Source organism: Aquila chrysaetos, chromosome 1, assembly GCF_900496995.4.
Source record: "Aquila chrysaetos chrysaetos chromosome 1, bAquChr1.4, whole genome shotgun sequence".
NCBI lineage: Eukaryota > Metazoa > Chordata > Aves > Accipitriformes > Accipitridae > Aquila > Aquila chrysaetos.
The window spans coordinates 42,236,249-42,257,427 of NC_044004.1; the positions used below are offsets into that span (position 1 = coordinate 42,236,249).

At 35.5% G+C, this 21,179-nt stretch overlaps 1 long non-coding RNA gene across 2 annotated transcripts in view; it reads right to left on the reverse strand.

Annotated features, from left to right (window-relative positions):
• Positions 1-21,179, reverse strand: part of LOC115346816 — a 79,790-nt gene that overhangs the window by 24,413 nt on the left and 34,198 nt on the right. For both annotated transcript variants that reach the window (XR_003925271.1, XR_003925272.1), the window contains exons 3-5: positions 5,040-5,146; positions 4,546-4,900; positions 3,164-3,297 (exon numbers count right to left, since the gene is read on the reverse strand). This is a non-coding gene — a long non-coding RNA (uncharacterized LOC115346816). The remainder of the gene's footprint in view (positions 1-3,163; positions 3,298-4,545; positions 4,901-5,039; positions 5,147-21,179) is intronic.

Sequence of the window (21,179 nt, forward strand, 5' to 3'; positions counted from 1 at the left end):
GAGCTTGCCAGATGTCACATTTCATAGCTTTTTAAATGTAGGTAGCTGAAGTCTAATTTCAGAAAGAAGGGCTGTTGTACACTTCTGAGCAGCATTACCCAATGTCTTTTCACTTCAAACTGTGCCGGGAAAGTACTGGTACAAGATAAATTCATTTCATCTTGACTGCTTTGTCAATCAGTGTAAGAAGATATTAAATCACAATAGAAAAGACATTGTAATACAGTGATTATTCTCCTGAGATATCCTAAAGCATGGAGGGCAGCCAAGAGTTTCGTATAGTACAGGACAGTAATTATCTCATGACAAGTATGCTCCCTGGAGATCACTTTAGAGCTATTTTAAAGATATTGTGGAGTAAAGCATGTATATATGTTGTACTAGAAGACGACAAAGATGGCACTTTACAGTCACAAAAATGAGTTTTAGCTGACTGTGAGGTACACACTGATTAATTTAAAGTGTTAACAGCCAATTGAACACCTCTTCAGTTGAAGCATATTTATAACAGTGTAACAACCAGTAAATCACACTTTGAAGCTACAGTATAAAAAAATAAGTTGGAAAACAACACTTTTCTTTTTTTCAGTTATTTAGCTTGATAAAAAGCACTTCCTTTGTGCTTTGGCCTCTTAAAAGTACTTTAAAAATGCAAGACAAATATTCCATTTTTTTTTTAAAAAACACCACATTTGACACAAATGCAGAATATTGCTAAAGAAGGATTGTTGAAGGTTTGAGTTCTGGGGAATGTCAGTGACTGACCTAAATTGAAATCAGTTTACAACTCCTGCAATAAGATATTCAACAACTTTGCCATATGCCTCATTCCCATCTTGCAGTACACATTTGCTTACACAGTTCTAACACTTGACTATTTTAATACCCCTGGAAAACTGTGTACGGTTACCATTTCTCCTCTTCACACAAGGACAGCAATTAAGTTAATTTTTCTTTAGCCTTAAAATTTCCCTTACACCCAATATACTTGATTTCTGTTTCTATCATAACAAACGATGTCATAAAGATAGCATGTGTGCTTCAGTGTGTGTGCTTGTGCATGTGTAGGAATATTTTCCCTGAACTGCCTATGGTTTCCTCGAAAACGTGACCTTCATGAAGTATTCAGAAAATTGAATTGCTGTATGCGTAAATATTTGCTTACAAAATTTTGTATAAAAAAAAAATCTTTAAAAATTACCATGATAGTTGAAAAAAACCAACAAATTAACTAAATTATAAAACACAAGTATTGATAGGTCAGTGCTAAACAGGCTTTAAAAGTAAATTCTATAACTTGATGTTTAGAAAAACATTACTGCAGAATACATCCACATCTGCAGATTTAAGACAGGATATTATCCTTATTTTTATCAAGAATCATATGAAGACAAGGTTAGTAGCAAATACCTGTGGATGCAATACGTATTCTTCATGTGTAATAATGTCAGGGGGATCAAAAAACTACAGTGATGCAATATTGATTACTCTTTTGCATAGCATGGAAATGAAAAAATGGTAATAACACATTTGCAATTTTTTGTAATGTCCCCCTAGGGCATATGCTGATATTGAAACAGGACAGGGAAAAAAAAAAAAAAAACAAACCACCAACATGGTTTTGAGGATATTATTTACAAATAGGTATTATGAAGTGCCACTTTATTTGTATTTCCTTCTTTTACTTTTTCTCTAAACAATCTCACTAAGATATAAGAATGGAGAGACATTACTTCATTGCCAGTATTCTTGTCACATTCTTTAATAAAGGACTAAAATATATATTCACATCCAAAAAGCTCAAGGACTTCTTAGCAGAAATAGAAGACTTCTCACAAAGGAAGAAGAGGAGTCAGAAATTCATGCCAAAAAAGGTGAAATTCATTGTTGGAAATGGGCCAGCACATAGTCCATGTCCCATTTCGGTTTTAATTTGAAAACTTCATGCAATCCTGTGCCCAATGCCTGCTCCCAGGATGAATTTCACACAGGATAATGGAAGGTAGAAAAAAGGCCAAAGAAAGCATTAAGAGTTGTAGTGTTTACAGGACACATATAAAGTATAGTCTGCCTAAAGATAAGCAAAGTTTGAAGCAGCATCAGTAGATGCAGCTATGGGTTAAGGATCCAAATGAACCACCAGTGGTTATTTTATTTCCTAAACTTAAGTGAAGAGGAGGGACTTTCTGAGCCCTGAGCTATTCTCTTAACACTTATCATTCCCTCTTTAGTATTCTCTTCTTCAGCTCTCCAGTACAACACATCAGGCATTATACCCTATCTCCCCTACAACATGTCCCCTGTGTCTTTGCAAAATAAAGCTCTGCTTAAAAAAGGCTAAAGATCACCTCCAACAGATGACTCGGGATCACCAGAGTTTCAACTGCTATACAGTTTAACCTTTAGTTAGAGACCAATCTGTGAGAAGAGACATTACATTTTTTTTCACCCCCCCCGGGTAGTTTCTGAAGACAAATTCCACTGTTCATGTGTAAGTAGAAAGCAAGAAACAGAAAATGCTAGTTTTTGGAAACGGAGTATTTTCTAATAGATTTGGAGCTATTTAGGAAGCAGCACAAAAATGGGTTTTGTGTTAATAAAACTGGTATGCTCACAATCTATGTATTTTAATTTAATTTTTTTTTTTTTTTTAACTGAGTGGGATGAAGCTTTTAAAAGCCTCTTAGCTTTACCAGTGGTGGTGTTCCATTTTACCACTGTTTGTAATTATCTATTTACACTAACATAACAAATGTGGTGCCTCCAGCAGAAAGCTAAAGGTTGATGAGAAACAGAATGAAGAAGCACCTAAATGTTAGACTAGTCAGCAAGATTTTCAAGTTTGTTAAAATTAATACAAGCTATCATTAGAGTACTCTACAGTTCAGTGCTTCATAAATAGGAAAACCAAAGCAGCAATGCTTTTCGTATCGTTCAGCCTGATTTTTACTTTGTTTTATCTTCCGTTACCAAATCAGGATACAGAACGTCTTATAAAGCTTCCAGTATAGACTAGCAGTATAGTAATTTGCTACATGCATCCTGAGCCACTTAGAACTTAAATGCATCCAGAACAGTTGAAAAATACATTCTGATTATAGAATACACAGCATCCAAGAACAAAGAATTCTCTCTCTCTGTGCTCTATGGTGAAGATGGGTACCTCTTCAATACTTTGCCTGCTTCACTCACTGACCCAGTTGTCTTGGCAGGGGAAAATAAAAAGTTTCTTCCGCTTCCGAGTCCTACGTGTCCTGAAGAGCAGTAGGGTTCCTTCCAATTGGTGGTCATGATTTTCTAAAATGAAATAAAATATCAAAGTATACCTGTATAATTTATGTACCAAAAAGCATGAAAAAGTGCTTCAGACTGAGGACTGAGGCTGCTTCAGAAATGACACAGTGGGAGAATCAGTGCCAATTAATTTTGAATTTTGCAAGGTTCATTCAAAATGAATGAGTGCATTACCATATAATTTTATCAGAAGAGGAGACGTTAATTCCCACAATGCTTTAAGTCACTTACAACCTCAACCACTTGCAGTGAAGCTTTCCAGGTATGTTAAACAATTAAAACCTTGGCAATACAAAAGTGGGTGAAAGAGTTCTTTGGTAGAACATTGAGTTATTCAAACATTATTTAGAAAACATTTGAAATTCTGAATGATGAATTTATTCTGAGAATCATAGGGCATTTCTTAATAAAAGTTCTATGCAGGAGGGCATACATCTCTTACTCAGATACCTATAGTACAATCACACCTGTTATTGCACTAATAAGTATTTGACTCATTTGACTCACAAATCCAGGTAAAAATAACATGGAAAATTAAGTGACATTAAACATCTGGTTGCAATCTCAGCAGCAGTCATAAACTGTGTCTTCATATATAACAAATTATCAAGAGCTATCAAAAGCCCCAGGTCCAACTAACAAACAGAGAAGGAAAAGATTTGGCCCACATAGATCTGAAGGTGTTATTTTAGGCTTTTTAGTGATGCACAGGCTTAACAGACAATGAAGTATATAAAAAAACCTGAACGCATAGGGTTGTGAAAATGGCCATAACATTTTTATGTTTTACGTAATGTTTGTAATATTTAGTGTCCAGACATTAGGACTTTATTTTAATGAAAGGTGTCATATTCTAGAACAATGCAAGGAAGATTTTTGTTTGGTTTTTTTTTCTCTGAAGTGCTAGAAGCAGCTAGAAAAATTAATATCATCCCCAATTTTGTACATGAAATGAAACATTTACAAGAAGAAAATACATCAGGATAATCCAAAATGAAAATTTTGAGCTGCAATCTGAGAACTCCCATGCAAGTCAACAGGATTTCTCTGCTCAGGAGCTGCAACACTAGGCTATTAATTTTACTGTGTTAATGCCTGATTTCAAAGCCACTGTTTCTAAAAAGTGTAAATTTAAATATGCTTTCTTTTCTCTCAGGTATGAAAGGTATGTTAGAGGAACTGCAAGCATGAATTGAAAAGTTAGCTTATCTTTACCTGCATTTTACAAGGTTGCAATAGATAAAACAGTACCTAATATTTCCCTTTTTGTCGAGAAACTTCAATAAGTATCATTGTCCAGAACTTCTCTGAGTTGGATCTTTCTCTCCTTTTCCATTTCTACAGGAGGCATTTTTCCACATGCTTCATGCATATATTTTTTGTCACTACAAATATTCAGAGGACATCTGGAAACAGACTTAATCTGAGAAAAGCAGAAGTGTCAAATGGAGTAACCAAAGTCCAGAGGAGTGTTCCCTGTTGGTAGATGATTCATCTTGAAGTGGTCAGTGACTCAAAATTTGTACCACCTTTTGCTCAGCAGCATGGTAAAAGATGTTGTGTTGTTATGATGTCACCATTCATCAAGGAGGAAATCCACAAATTCCTGAAATATCCACAAAATGGAATCTAAATTTAATAACAGATTGTGAGAACTGTGAGATATTCAGCAATTCTGCTAGCATATTCCTATAAAGATTTATACTTCTCTGACAACAAGCATGCCTGAGACTCAGGGGTACAACCTGCAAGAAATAGTCCTGCCTCCATGGTTGAAGATGAGGGTAAGGCCAGTGAGTTTATCTTGTTACTCAATTTGGGCTTATTAATATGGAATTCTTTCTTCTCCAACCTGTAGAACAAAGATAAGTAGCAGATGGAAAGCTATAAGTTACAAAGGTTAATGGCAAAACAAAAAAATAATGAAGAATAAAGTACGCTATTTTCATTATAATGAAGGCCATTTGGTTTCAGCTTTAGAAGAAAGTTATTTTAGGCTCTCTAGTGAGGCAAGGGTTTAACAGACAATGAAATATATATAAAAAACTGAAAGCAAATATGTGTAAAAATGGCCATAGTATTTCTTTCATCAATACGCTTTAATCCCAGCCAGGATTCTGGAAAGGATTCACAATTTAAATTTAACATCGCATTGGTTTATAAAACCCCTGAATTTTGCTTTGGTATAAGTAACTCTAAAAAAACCCCGATCACTCCTAAGTTTTCTTGATTTTGTAACAAAATGTAACTGGAAGACTCCCCTTGACCTCAAGCTGTCTCATCGATGGTTTCTTGCAGTCTGCTCTCTGCACCACTGCTGCCTGCTGCTCCCTGACACCAGGTCAGGGGGGATGGCCTCCTGCCACCCAGGTCCCACCCCAAACCAGGGGTGCCCATCTCCTGGGTGAGCAGAACAAGGGGAAAACCTCGGCTAGACACTAGTCCCGGGTCTGTCCCTCTGACCGCTGTTTGGCCCCAGTCCCCAAAAAACTCTACTTTTGCTTTGACAGAGTGCCAAAGACAGTATGAAAAAGTAGGCTGATTATGGTTTGAAGGTTAAAGAAGCTGGAGCATTTCTTCCAGCACAGAAATACCAAACGCCTCGTGGAGGTGAACGCAATGATGGACAGGAGTTTTTGTGGAGTGCCATCACATCGAACTGTCAGGCACTGGCTTTATTTGCAAATCTTGTGAATCTGTAAGAATGCTACAGGCAAAAATCCTTCCCTTGTGGTGCATCTCCAACACCTTCTTCTCAGGAGCTTTAAAACCTAGGCTTTACTGTCTTTCTCATTAATTTTTGAACAGCAGAGTAGGCATGCCCAGTAAATGAAATTCACAGATAAAATGTCACAGAGCCCAACCCCCTCGCACAAAGTGTTGCAATCCAACTCTTTTCTTTCATTTGGGAAGATGGGGCTATCTGTGAATAAAGACCTCATATCCCCAGTAGTTGTCAGTTCCACAAAATTTTTGTTTCAGTGTTTTGCTGAATTTGAGAGTACACTGTAAACTTCGGACAAAATGCTGCCTCAACTTCATCTGACATCATTATGGTTTTAATGAATCTGACCCTCTAATTGTCAGCTCTCAAAACCACCAGCACTGGTGTAATGAACTGACACATTGTTTAGAATACCTTTTTTAAATCTCATTTAATTTTATAGTAGATTTTTTTGTCTTAAAAACTTACAATTTTATTGAGCAATTAAACTGTGTTCTCAGTCAGGGGGAAGAAATGATCATAAAATAGCAATAAGCTAAGCAGTAATTTCTAGACAGAAGTTGCATTTTTATTTCTTCCATCATAATAGGAACAAGTATTTGTTTTGTAAAATAAGGTGCAGAGTCTTCTAAAAAGCTGAAAATGACAATTGATTCCCCTCCTTCCTTCCCCCCCCCCCCCCCCTTAAGTGAGATTAAGTTTAGAGTGCTTGGAATAACAAACTGCTGCTGCTGTACTGGCCTTATCAGATCAATCAGTCAAATGAAATGAGGAATAGTTGGTGGAATCTTTTTCTACAACCATTTTGCTGACTGATGGCTGCTTTCAAAGCATCACATATTGAATTTGTTTCCAGAAAGCACCTCTGCTTTAACATGAACATTTTAAAGGTAACCTTGTTGCTGCCAACGAACTAGTGAAATCCTGTATCTGTTGTAAACAGTTCTGATTTTAAAGAAAGATGACTGGACACCTCTTTGTGATGGTGGAATGACTACCAGTGAATTTTAAAGATGATGTTTAAAAGTGTAAAACATTATGTACAGTACCTAAGTATGTTTTCAAGTGTAATAAACACAAAATTAGGTTTTAACAAATGGGAATTCGAAAGGCATTGCTATTTAAGACTATATCAATGTTTTTTATTTCACTTATCACCTCTATTATTAAGTTGCTCTGGTAGATTCTAAAGTATGTTTCTATCCACCATGAGTAAGGAAGGAAAAATGTACACTTAAAATAGTTACACAAAACTGCCTAAAATATTTTAAACCCCCCACCAATATGTATTTGGCTTGAAGGAAATAGTAAACCATGAAACTATACACTGCTAATCTATGGAGAAATTCTCCTTTCTTTTTCCACTACTAATTAAATGTCGTTGGAAGAATAAAAAAATTCAACAATGTGTCTTCTAGAAAACACCTTGTTAAAATACCTCTATATTATGGATACCTACCTTACCTACTTAGTCACTTTCACTTTCAGTCAACACGAATACCTTACAAATAATTTGGAGAGAGACAATGCAGCTTAATCTGCATATTAAAAGATTAAATTATAAAAGTTACAGAGCCTCATAAAAAGGAAAAATAAGTTCCTCTGCTCTTCATCCACATTGCAGCACAGTAGACAGAAGCATGTGACAAGTTGTTTTAAGACTCAATAACAACTAAGAAGTTTATGAACATGCTTCAAAATTGGCTAAGGCCTGAATGCTAGCAGACGTGTGCTTCAGTATCCGGAAGAATCCTGGCACTAATAGCATAATAACAACAGTAGGCCAAACTCTTTAATCTTTATGTAGATGCTAAGTAAATGAATTATTATTTTAATAATGCAAGTTTTTATAGGATTATAATCTTAGTCCTTTCTAAAGTAAAAATCCTACAGCCCCTATGAGAAAAGCAAAGGCACATGTAGCTGCTGCACTACTTCAAAGACATTCTTACACAGAAATACAATCATTCTTCTGAAGTGTGAACAGATGTGACAAGGGGGTGCTTTTATTCATTATTATCCCCTAGTTTACAGCAGATTGAAACCTGACTACCTAAACAGTTTCTATCAGCAGATACTGATTTTATGAAAACAAAACATATCAGCAAAATCTATCAATGTCACTGACATTTAGGAAAAAAAGTTCTCAAAAAGTTTCTTTGCAGTAAAATTATGTCCTTCATTTTGAATATTACATTCAATCATGAAATCAAAATGTTTTACTATACCATACTCAAAAGGAGCATAATGTAGTTGCAACAATGCAATTGTTTGAAGTGTTCCAGTAACATCAAAACTAAGCACTTGAATCTCAGAAAGAGTGTGTTTCCAGAATATACTAAAAAAACTATGCAATAATACTTTTGGAAGCATCTTTTTAAATATCTTTCACAAGAGATTTTGGCTGCATGTTCCAACTTAAGAAAAAAAAAAATTCAAAATAATTATACTTATTTCTGATGAAACACACATTCCAAATTTTGACCAGCCTTGACTGGAGTCACACTCCAGTTCATGCTTCATCTCTTTTACAGCACACTGTACTGCGCTGTGTGGAAAACTGAAGAGTTATAACACTGAACTCTAATGGCTCTTAGATCAATAAAGCACTGTGACATGTTGTACTCCCAGGTGAAAGGAAAATTGAGCTGGCAATTGACATCTCAGATCTGCCAGTTCCTTACATTCACAGAGACATTATTATTTAGTTTGGTTGAAAGCTATATTCTAATATAACCAAAGGTCAGGGTTGAGTAATAAATCTGAAGCTAGAGTCAGTTTATCATAATGCTGCCATGTAAAAGTCACAATGTGTAAGTAAAGGTCAATTTTAGCAAGTCATATTCAAGTGTTCTTCCTTTGGGCTATGGTAAAAATCCAACCCTTCTGTGTTACGTGATAAGTAAATACCGAAAGGTAGAGCAGTCACTAAATATCATATTTCATATTATCTTATCTAATATTAATCCTGCTGTGTATCAGATTCTTTGAGACTGCAGCACCATTCCAGTCTGGTCTTTCAATTTTTCAGCACATCACCAAATTAACCTTACAATACATTCTCCTTAACTAATAAACATTATTACCTCATCAGACAGGTACTTCCATGGACTTCCAAAGTTTCCTTACTTTTTATGTGTCACTGAAGGCATTGAGGGATTATCATACCATTTAGGAAGATCTTCGCTTAGTAAGCAAGCTGAAGCAATGCTACGTGAACCAGCCTGCCTTGCTGCAATTTTCCTGTAGACTTTTAAACTGAAGCAAACTGTACCTTTGTCAGCAAAGACTAATGTTCTGAAAAGCACTACACTAGTCAAATAGCTGGAAATACAAAAGCATTCATATGCCATTCCTCCTTAGGACAGCAGATTTCAGCTGAAAACCTGTTCCATGAATCAGGAATTGCTATCCAAACCTACAGTCTCAAGAAAGCAACATTAATGTGGGAGGTGTTTTACACTGAAAAATAGCGTGAGTGTTACCGTTTGAATATTGCATCTTGCTGAGAACTCAAAATAATGTCCCATAACGAGCAGTAGTACAATATAGCCTCATGCTGTGTAATATGATGCAACTGAATCATTATAGTTTCTGGGTCAAGAAGCTACACCATGAATTCAGGTAGTATGCAAGATCTGTGAGTAATCTGTGTGTAAAGTTGTAACGTAAACATGGCTGATTTAAAAAAAAAAAAAAAAAAAGAAAGAAGGAAACAAAAGCCTTGTAAGACACAGATGATAGTCAATGTCCATTAAATTGGCCTTAAGTTTCCAGACAGAAACTATAATCTAGCAGTGAGTCTTGGAGGGAATGTACCTTCCCCAGGGAGTAGTAACCATGCAGTGCAAGTTTCTGGACTTCTTACTAATTATGTTTATTATCAGAGGTCCACTGAGATTTTCAGTTTCTGTAGATATTTATATCACAATTACCATTATAAAAGCCTTTATGAAGCTTTCTGAAAGATTATTACTATTTATCGGCTTTCCTCCTTCCCTCTTCCTGTGCCTTACCAGAGTGTTTACTATAGAGATGTCGGGAACCAACAAGAATTCAATTCGTGAAGATTTAAAGGTCCACTCTGTTATTTCAGGAGTAGAAGAGGCCATGCAAAATTTATTTCTGTATCAGAGCACATTTCCTTACAGAGAAGAAATCGACAGAACTCTGCCTTTTCATTTTCATTAACCTAACCATAGCAGTATTTTCTCTTATTCCTTAGCCTAATCAGATATGATAACCTTTACACTATTTGTAATTATTTAACTGGAGCTGCCTACAGCTACCAAGATCCCTAATTTTTTTGTGTGACATCCATTAAGGGCACTCATAAAAACAGCAATAGTAAATACCATCTGTTGTCTTTACTTCCCTCCCTTCCCCGCCATCCGGTATTTGTACACATGGATAAGCCAGAGCCTTCTTTTCTCCAGGCTGAACAGTCCCAGCTCTCTCAGCCTTTCCTCATATGGAAGGTGCTCCAAACCCTTAATAATTTTTATGTCCCTTTGCTGGACTGGCTTCAGTATGTCGATGTCTCCCTTGTAGTGAGGAGCCCAGACCAAGACGCAGCACTCCATGTGTCTTACCAGTGCTGAATAGAGGGGAGAAGGTTCCCCTATGTTTTCAAGATTATCATTTTACCCATAAAAAGTAAGAAAACCTTTTTAAAAAGGAAGTTTGGTTTTTTTATATCTTTCGGATATCTATATTACTGCATAACATACTATTTTGTAATTCTTGGCAATTTACTCAAGATACAGTATTAAAGAACTATTACTTAGAAAGATACTAGTTTACCTTGGAATTTCTGGAACTAGCCAAGAATTCTCTCTGCATGTTTATCAGCTCCAAATTTATAGTCACTACAATTTGCTTAGAGTACTTTATCTCCCATTACTTGTGTGTGTTTTACTTGCTGCATCCTGGTTTTGCACGACACTTACCCCCTTCTTTTTCCCCACATATATGTGCTACTCTGAAATCTATTACACAAAGGAAACTTTTTTCACAATGTTAGAATTAATTACCTTTGAATCACTAAAATAGTCTCAGAGATGAATAACTACTAAAAGAAAAAATGTTAATACAAGTTTTATAACAAGTTATTGTAACCAAAATTTCAACAACATCTCTTAGATGGAATGCACTAAACTTCTACATACTATAACACACCATATTTATATTCCTTTACAATTCCTGGTTTCAGACATAATCAGGGCCAATTTAGATATATTCATAGTGTTAGTGGGGAAAAATAAAGTGTTAATTGGGAAATAAGACCCATCTCCCATACTAATCAAACAAAATACAAAGATAAAGAAAAGTTATGGTTGTCCTTGATGCTCTTTGGTGCATTTTTGTTGTGCATTGGTTATGGTTAAACAAGAAACAGCTATTCAGACAGCTCTGAATACCCTGTGCAGTAATCTTAGCATTTATGGCTACCTGCTGGTTATAGTTACATACTATTTTGAATATAACGGCTTGGCTTTAGCTTATTGCCATGCTAACCACTGCAGGCTCCATTACCTTGCAAGTACACATCGTAAATGCTGCCATTAGCCATAGCCTTCCTTTTGTGATGCTGTTCCTAGTTCTTCCAGATCCAACAATTATATCACCACTATCTGTAATTTGACCTCTATCTTACCTGATGAAAAGGTGCCTTTGGTTCTAACTAGATCAAGCTAATTTTGGTCTTGCTTTCATTCTGCTTTGTTGTAGCCTCTGTAATTAAATTGCTTTTGGTTTGTATTGTGACAGAACTCAACTAGAATGCCAAATTTTACATTTCTCTTACACGTAGGGCACTGAATCAGGTTAAATGTAGGAATGTAGGCTTCTTAATTACGTATGTTACTGCTTTGCAGAACCATTAATCTTTTAAAAATAACAAACTTGCGCTTCAGAAGGCACTGAATGGGCTGTTGGCTCTGCTGTTATCTAAACAGAAAACATGAGCTGTAATGCAAATGCACAATCACTGTTGTGGGGGACCTTTGGAACGATTTAGGTTTCAAGCTTTCTTGTTTGTGAGCAAGACTCAGCTACTACTGCTGAAGAGCATGAAATTGAGCTGTCATTACTTACTCATATTTTATTTTGCTAGGAATCATTAGGAATCAAGGATGTGAGAATCATGAGAAATTGGGAGTTTATTTGTATCAAGTTCTTACTGTTATGCTTCTCTTTCCAATTTAGTATTATTCGAATTTCTCCAAAATTATTCAAGAATATTTTATTATTATGAATTCTTCCTCTTGTGTCAACACTACAACGATAATTCTCATTCTATTCCCTTCTTACAATAACCCCACCTCTAACGCATCCCTTAAAAACTACAAACTAATTTATCTCTGATTCTTAACAAGCATTTTAAGATTTTTCACCTTTTCCAAATACCCTCTGCCTTCAGAAATCAATGGCAAGCTCATGTTGTTTGAGACCAGCCCGTTAAAGGGTTGCTTTGAATGACTGAAGGTCTTCTACATAACTATTAAGGATTTAGCAGCTCTCCTCCACCATTTAACTTCAGGTAATCTTTATTTAGCCACCTATTGGCACTGTTACATGGGAAACAGAATTTCTTAAATTCAGCAAGGTAATTTTTGAAGTGTTTATTTGAAGTTTTAAAGTCCCTAAGCCTGGATAGACATCTTTTATTATAAATAACAATTTTTTCAGTAGGTTAGTAAAATACCACATAATGTAGACTTGTAGATACACTGTTTCATTGTCAAAAAGGATAAGCTTGACCATATTGTGCACTAATTAATATTCGTGTAAGAAAGAGTAACTTAAGTAACTTAACCGAAGTTATTTGGATTTATTGGGAAATATATGAAAGTAGAATTTGAGTTTAATTTAATCTAGCATTCAAGGTTGATATTTTTAAGTACAGGAGAAAAGACCAATCTCACAGTATCTTGGCTAATGAATTATATAGTGTCATCAATGTCATTTGAATTCAGCAAAGTAAAAATAAATGGAGGCATATGGTCCAAAGACAAACCTGTAACTTTTAGATTGTTTTCATGTTTTTTGCAGAGCAACTGTTCTCCAAAACTTTTACAAGTAGTTTGAACATTTACAAGCCATTTGAACAGTAATACTTCTATTTGTCCTTCAAAGATCTTTGTTGAAGTGGGCATGAAATGACTCCAGGTTGGATCTATGCTTCACGAAAGAGTCCTTCTGGCTTGGCTTATTTGTTTTCATGTTAGCAAAACAAGTGTGACAGTAACAGGAAAAACTGTTTCGGTTAGACTGCCATAAGACTCGGAGAACTGGTGGATGATATGTTTTCTTATTTACTACAGTCCTATGTTTTAACTTCTAAAATATCATTAATGTTAACTATGACCTACCTACTACCCCTAATTTGTCCTTGGTAATGGGAATGTTATAATGTGCAAGTGCTGAAACTGTTAGTTTAATATTACAAACAGGTTTTGCAGAGAAGTGAAGCAGAATGTGTGCACACTTATGCAAATATTTCATTTCAGAGCATGTAAGAAAAATCATCTATGGTAGCTAAATTTGTAAAATTGATAGTTTATCTAAGTTGCATGAAGCTTCTCTCAGTAGGGAAGGTATTGGTAGATGTTTCACCACCTGATCTCCTGGGTGACAAAAGCTATGTGCTGTTATTATAGCTCCATATGGATTACTGCTAATAGGTGGGGAAAAAAAAAAAAAAAAAAAAAAAAAAAGGGCTGTAAAGCTATGGTTCTGTCTCATGGCAGCAAAATATCTGCAGGGAAAGCAGACGCATGATGTTCTGAATTTTTAGCCTTACCTGTGCTAACATTAAAGAAAACCTTGAAAAGGATGGTCCTAGAGATAGCTAAATTTTAAATGAAATGTGGCATACGCTCAGCTTAACTAGGTTTCAGATTAATAGAATTGCACTCGTACAGTTTAGCACACAAAATTATTTCAGTGCTGTTAAAACCTGAGGCTTCAATACCCTCCAGCAGAAGGAGGAGGAGAAATCAGTGTAATGTTCATTTGACTTAATCATATGTAGTTTTGTCAGCAGAGCCTCAAGCCTCTCACAACTGTAACATTTTCTAATGTGATGGGACATTTTCTTCTCTTCCACAGACCACCTGGATGAATGGTAGGTCTTTGTGGGGAGTTTGGATTCAGCTATTGCCTTCACAATACTGATTCTGATACCAAGGTTCAAACAGTAATGGACCATGTTTTTAAATTCAGAAGTCTAAGTGGAACTTTATGGGACTAAATTTAGTGCTTTGGGTCTCTAGTTCCAATACTGTTGAAAGGTAAAACATCACTTTTTAGCTTGATAATTTAGAACTCATTTTAGGTGTAACCGCTTGGTTTTATTTGTAGAAAAATCCTATAATTAACTATAAAGCCCAACATGGTTGCATATCTTTCCCTTCACACTTAAAAGAACATAGTGAACGGTTAATCGTACAGTCTCACTGATAAGTAGTTTTTTCATTAAAGCCTGTGAATGGGCATGATAAGAGAGCAACACAAGATCCAAAAAATTCCTTGGCTATATTTAGAAAGTGCATAGCATAAAGCAAGAAAAGGAAAAAAAAAAAGGTCTCCAAACTGACCCTGAAAATACAAATTCTTAATGCTCCTATTTGACAAGTACTGCATGACTGTTCTCACACGCTTACAGAATGCTTACAAATGAGGAGGGGGATGGGCTTGGAAAGAAAGCTCATTAATTAGCATTTTTAGTATCTCAGATGCAAAGGACAGCATAGTCTTGCAAACAGCATTACTACGATATCTCTAGTGCAAAATTACAAGCAGAAAGAGAAAAGGGGAATGTAGAGGAGTCCTTCTGTACAAACCTTAAGGAAATAAATAGATGACAGTACACAAAAAGCAAATCAATCTACTTTCTCTCATGAATGTTCACTTCACCCATTAAGCTCTCAGTCCCAATGTTCCCCAGGCCTCCCTAACATTAAAATTTAGGAGTTACGTGTGTTAAGGACCAGGTTACAGTAGACCATTTTCCCTACTCCCCTGCTCCAGGCACCTGTATTAGTAGCTGAATGACATCTAGTTTTGTACAGTGCAGCCACATTGCTCTAACCTGAGCACAAGCTGACTTACAGATCTTACTGGCCTTTGCAAATACAGTACTGGAACCCTTCCAGGGTCCCAGATTTTCTGCATGACATTGATCATTTGATGTTGCTGCAGGGACAGAATAAATATACAGTGGCAAGCTTGGACTGGGTATACCTCTGCCTGGCTTCTGCAAGTAGAAGTGTTTTTTGGCTCCTGCACCCAAATTTTTCCCTACAGCATCGTAAGAACCATCTTGTATTCCAACAGCTTGTGCACAAAACGTAATTGGGAGTAAAACACATTTCTGTACAGGCCTAATGTTAGTATCAGATTTTGATCTCATAAAGGTGACTTTATTTTGCCCAGAACGTATTATGTACTAGGATAAGGGGAAACCAGAGTTAAATCAAAATTAATTTTTGTTGTTGTAAGAACTCCGTCATTTTTTCTAATAACAAAAATGAAATATTTCCAGAGATGAGTAACTGTCACTGAATATGATCCTGGCCCTTTCAAGGTGTAAAAATACTTCACTGATACACACTATTTAATGTTGAATGTAGTATAGTCTCCAATACAAACATTAAACCAAAGACTTAATACCTTTCTTATATAATAACAACTTATCAGAAAAGCTATTAGAATAACTACTGTTGAACTTTTGCTCTCAACATGTAGAAGATAAATTTTCACATTATTACAACAAAGACCTATCAGTGTAATCACTTCAGAGCGTCTATGTTGTGGCCATAAATTTGTGACTGCAGTACTGCTCCTGCAGTTTATCTATGCTATTATATAGAAATAGAAGATTATATAGACACTGATAGTGTATATGCACTATGAATTGCTAGATATATATAACTAATAATGTGTTATGCACACATACTGTCACTGTCTATACAGTAGATATACTCTTATAAAGATGAATATTGGGAATAAAAATGGTCTCAAACCTACATGAAAGCTAGCACTCTTTCTCCTAAAGACCTATTATATAGTGTCAGACTAGCCAGTAATGAGAAACAAGACAACGATGGTAAGATGAAAATGAAAAATAGTGAAAGACAGCACTAAAAGTAATTTTGGTGTTTTATAGGCACAATTGCTGAAAGTGTGAATATTTTTTAAAAGGCTGTACGGTATGGAAAAAAAAAAATCCACAAAATGCCAAATGCCAAATAACTGAACATAATTTGGAAATTCTTCATAACATATATGCCTTGCGGGCCTTCTTTCTAGAAAATGAACACTCTTGTAGATTTTGCAATTATGGTATTAAATTGCATTCAAAGATGACCTCCAGCATTCTTAGCATTGTTACATATGCATAGGTCAATACATTCATAGAGAAGTGTAAAATTGCTCACATGAAGAGTGTCTGATTAGTGATTGTGGTCTTCTACACAAAATCCAGCAAAAAGTTGTGTATGAACAAGACATAAGCAAACTAGCTTAGTGGCTTCCTTATGGAGGATATAGCTTTGGCTACGCTGAAGCAGAAAGTGTCATCTAAAAAGATGCTCAATACCAGAAAACTTCAATATTGAGATACTGTAGTTGTTAAACACTTTTTACATCAGGACAAACGTGTTCTACAGTCTCCATGTGATGTCACAGGGAAAATTTACCAACATTTATTACAACTGCAGAAAAGGTATCACTAACACTAGGGAGACATCTGAATCAGGACTCGGCTGTTTTCTAACAGTCCAAGTCCGAAATTGCAAGCATTGAAATCTACTCAAATTCCATCTTATAACACAGTTTAATTACACTCTCTTCTAAAGGAGTTTTTGATCTTGAATTTTCTTACATATGTCCTAGTTCTGAAAAAAAATATTTCACTGCTCAGCACTTATGTTCAGTCTGTTTAAGACAAAACACACATTCTTCCAGTAAATCCCCCAAAGAGCTCCATTCCATGGTCTTAAATTTTGCCTTTTATGTTTTAAAGGATGGGACTCACAACAAAAAGAATTGGTAGCAATCACTTGTTTTCAGAACAGTCACGATGCCTTTGCTAAACCCTACTCGCTAAAGCGTCACTTACAAAACAGGGGGAAACGTTCAGTTCTCCACATTTCTCACCTCCCAGGACAGCACCTCCAAAACACGTGGCCCTCAGGCAGGACACACGGGTGGGGAAAAGACGATTCTGACAATAGATATCAGAAATACTATCAGACCACGTGAAATTAAAATCCCTAACTTGCATTATCAACATCCTAATCCAATTTTCTTTTTAACAAATATTAGAATTGGTGATAGACACCAATGTTTACACATAAGTTTTTAAAATACCTTGCTTAAGAATTGCATCCCTCTGAAAACTTCAATTCTATTGTTTCAGGTGGTTTGTTTGCCTGTTTGTTTGTTTTTAAAGAAACAGCTTGCTCCGGAGTACCTATCTTTGCTAAGCCTCTCTTTAGAATACAGTTCTGGGGATCGACTGTCTTCTATCCTTGGAGACCCAGAGTAAGAGCTGGGAACCAGCCTCTCATTATACAGCAAAAATAAGATGAAATTTCACAAATGGAAAAAAATAGGGAACTGCAAAGGGAGAAATAAACAGAAGCTGGCAGAAAACTTTAGTATCCTAACAATTCATTGTTTGGGTCTAGAAAAAAATAACCATTTTACAGAAAATTTAGACATTTCACTCATAACCTATACCAGGCTGCATAAGAAAAGGCAAACTTATTATTTTACAAATGCTGTATTGTATGCAATAATATATAGTCTACTATTTATGTATTTATTATATTGACATATTATTTTACTATAATTATTATTTTTTTTTTGTTTGAAAAGCTGGTTTTGTTTTTTTTTTTATCTTCAGGTTCTTACATATATAAATAGACATGATCAGCTTTCAAGTAACTAATGCCGTTGTAAATGTAAGAGAAAGATGCAAGAAGCAAAAATAAGCTTTTAAAAAATCTTTACCTTTTGTACTTTTCATAAGTCAATTAATTAAGGGACTAAAAAAAATAAATTTGTAGGGGGATAGTAAACAGCCTCACAATAAAAATATGTAAGATTTCAGGTATTTCCAAGGACAAGCTTTTCCGTTTTTTCTAAATAAAAACCAGATCCCATTTTTAAAAAAATTATCCCTTGCATATGTTGTCCTATGAAACACCTTCCAGAAAATATTTTTAAATAACTTTAATTTTGAAGGTCAAGATGCTTATGAAAATATCTCGTATATAAGAAATACTGTGTTTCATAATAAAAGAATATTACTATAGCGACAATTCAAGTTGTTATGGTAACTGGGTCTGTAAAAAGGGTAAATGAGCTTCGAAAATGTTTAGGTATTTTTCTCTGCAGAATTTTTATGTAAAGCTTTTCTATTAAAATTCTTTAGAAACAATCCAGAGAATAAAGTATGGAACAAAAGAACTACAAAGAATTAGATGGCGTCATCATTATTTTTCAAAATATAAACACCTATTACGTTTACACTCTTTATATGTTAACAGATATGTAACATTTGCGTACTCTGAAAGAAAAGGGAGAACAAGCTCAGTAAGACCTTCTATTAGCCAGTTTCCCGTTTCATTCATATTTTTAAATTTGCCAAAAAAAAAAAAAAAAAAAAAAAAGGGAAAGAAAGAAGATCATTCAGGCAATTGGAATAGCGATTTGATTAACAGCGTTATTTAGGGCTCATCAGAATTAGCAACTTGGTTGAATCATATTGTTCTGCAGGCTAAACATAGCTGCTGGGTACACACAGGAGACAAGCGTAGACGCCTGGGACAAGGGGAGTTAACATCTGCCTGATGCACTCATCGTTTCACAGACTCGCTGCCTAGGCTTGCCCGCACAGAGCCCAGGGGTGGAACCATACCTGTAGGGGCTACCAGAAAAGGGTGGAAGTGGGCCCTAGCAGGCTCTAGTGGGGTGAGAGAGGGAAGTCGTGGACTTCACGGCCATACGGGCGGGAGGCTCAGAGCGGTGATACACCTTCGCAAGAAGCCCTGTCCTTTGTCGTTGTCTCAACAAAGAGAGTGCGGCTGGAAGACAGCACATCGATGCTTCTGAGTCACTGACCGCTTGCCGGTCCTAGCCAGATCTCTTGTGTTGCTGACCAATGTGAAACAGGCCTTATTAGTGCTGAATATATAGTGCTCTGCCAAAACCAGCAACTCTATTCCTTACTCTGTTGGTTCTCAACAATGGTTTGATTGAGCTTGCAAGCTTTTCAGGAAATAATTTCGATGCTGAGAGCCGATCTGCCAAATACCAGGTGAAAATAAAACATACTTATGAAACTGCAGCAATAAAACCTCCTGTGATTGTCCAAAAAAACGTGAGAAAAGGAAAGAGAAATAGCAGAAATACCTCAAATAGTATACCTCTGCTTTACATACTGGAGATATTCAAGTGATGGTCACTGATTTTGACCTAAAATCATACCCGATTCTGACTAATATTACGATGAAACCAATCTGGGGAACTTTCAGCATGGGGGAATTTAATCAAAAGATGAGAGCGCAATAGAATATTTTGCTGAAGATATGTATTACATTTTCCATCTGTTATTTTATGATTTTTAAAAAAGAAATAGTTTCCTAATTTAATTTCTAATTCAAACATGCTGGAGAAACAAGAAATCACTTTTAGTTGTTGGGCTATGGGTGAGATCCAGGATATTTTTATATAGCTAATTCATATTGGAAAAAATAGCTACTTTAGAAAACAGAGATTTTGATCATTAAGAGTCCAAAAACTGGGTTTGAGCTGTATTTGCAAATCTGGAGAAAGCTATAAACATGTACTCTGGCACCTCATGCAAAGTTAAAAAAATTATGGATTGAATATACTCCTTATGAAAACCCAAGACCTTAGCTCAATGAAGAAGCATCTCCATTTGCAACTAGAGGATACTGTGAAATGACAGAGCTTACTAAATAATTCTCTGTAATTAGTACAGTATTCAAAGTATTACCTAGTAAAGTCCAGAACTACACCAGACACCTCCATTGGCAGGTCATCAGTAAAAAGAAAAAGCTCTTTTAATTTGGGGAAAATATCAGAATAACGGACACCAAACAAAATTTCTGGACACACAAAGAGGAGGTTTGGTAGGTACACGGACATTCCAGTGTTGATGCATCTACAGTGGGTGATGCCAGTGGGAAGTAACCTGAATCCCATCACTTGAAACACTTGAGTCATTTAGAACTAAAAAAACCCAAAACAAACCAACCAAAACAACAACAAAATAGATAACATACTGAAAATTTTTTAGAAAACAAGTAACAAGTTTTGTATGAACAAAGGATAACTAAAAAAAAAAAATAAAAAAAAATCTACCACGTTATGTCTTTTCCATCTCTACTATTCATGATTCTATGCAGCTGCTATGTGAAGTATTTAAACAGTAAACTTTATTTAAACATTAAAAAGTAAAATAATTGTTCTGTGTGTAAAACTCATTTTAAAGAATAGTGGAAAGTGTCATTATATAAGCTCAGCTACTGTGGGTTTCACTGTACATGGCAAGAAATACTGCTATTTATAAAACCTGGAGAAATACTTCATAATTAATACTATACCTAATTAATTTTACTTTTATGCTTGTGAAGTGTTTGCAGGTAGGAATGTCTGCAGGTACAGAAGCTTATCACTCTATTTATAGCCTTCTGTAAACTAGAATAGTCCCAGAAAACAAGTATCTGTTATTACAGAATTAATTTTTGAAAAATTGGGTGGAATATCTGGAGAGCATTAGGAACATCACTAATGCAAGGAAAAATAAGTGCATTCTGCACTTGTTGATCTAAATTTTCTTTATTTTAATACCAGAATATTCCTGCAAATAAACACACTCTATATGTAGAATCTACTGGAACAGTTTCAGAGATGAAACAATTCTCAACTGGCCCCGCAAGGCACGGTTAATGCCCTTACAACACCATTCTCTTTTTCAAGATGGCTGTATTGATTATTCCTTTACTGGGGTGAAGCTGCCCCAGTACAGATGATGCTTTCAAGACCATTTGTCATAATCCAAGACTCATTCATCTCTGTGGAAAACATTTGGGTATCTGGTAAAGAGACTTAAAATAAAAAA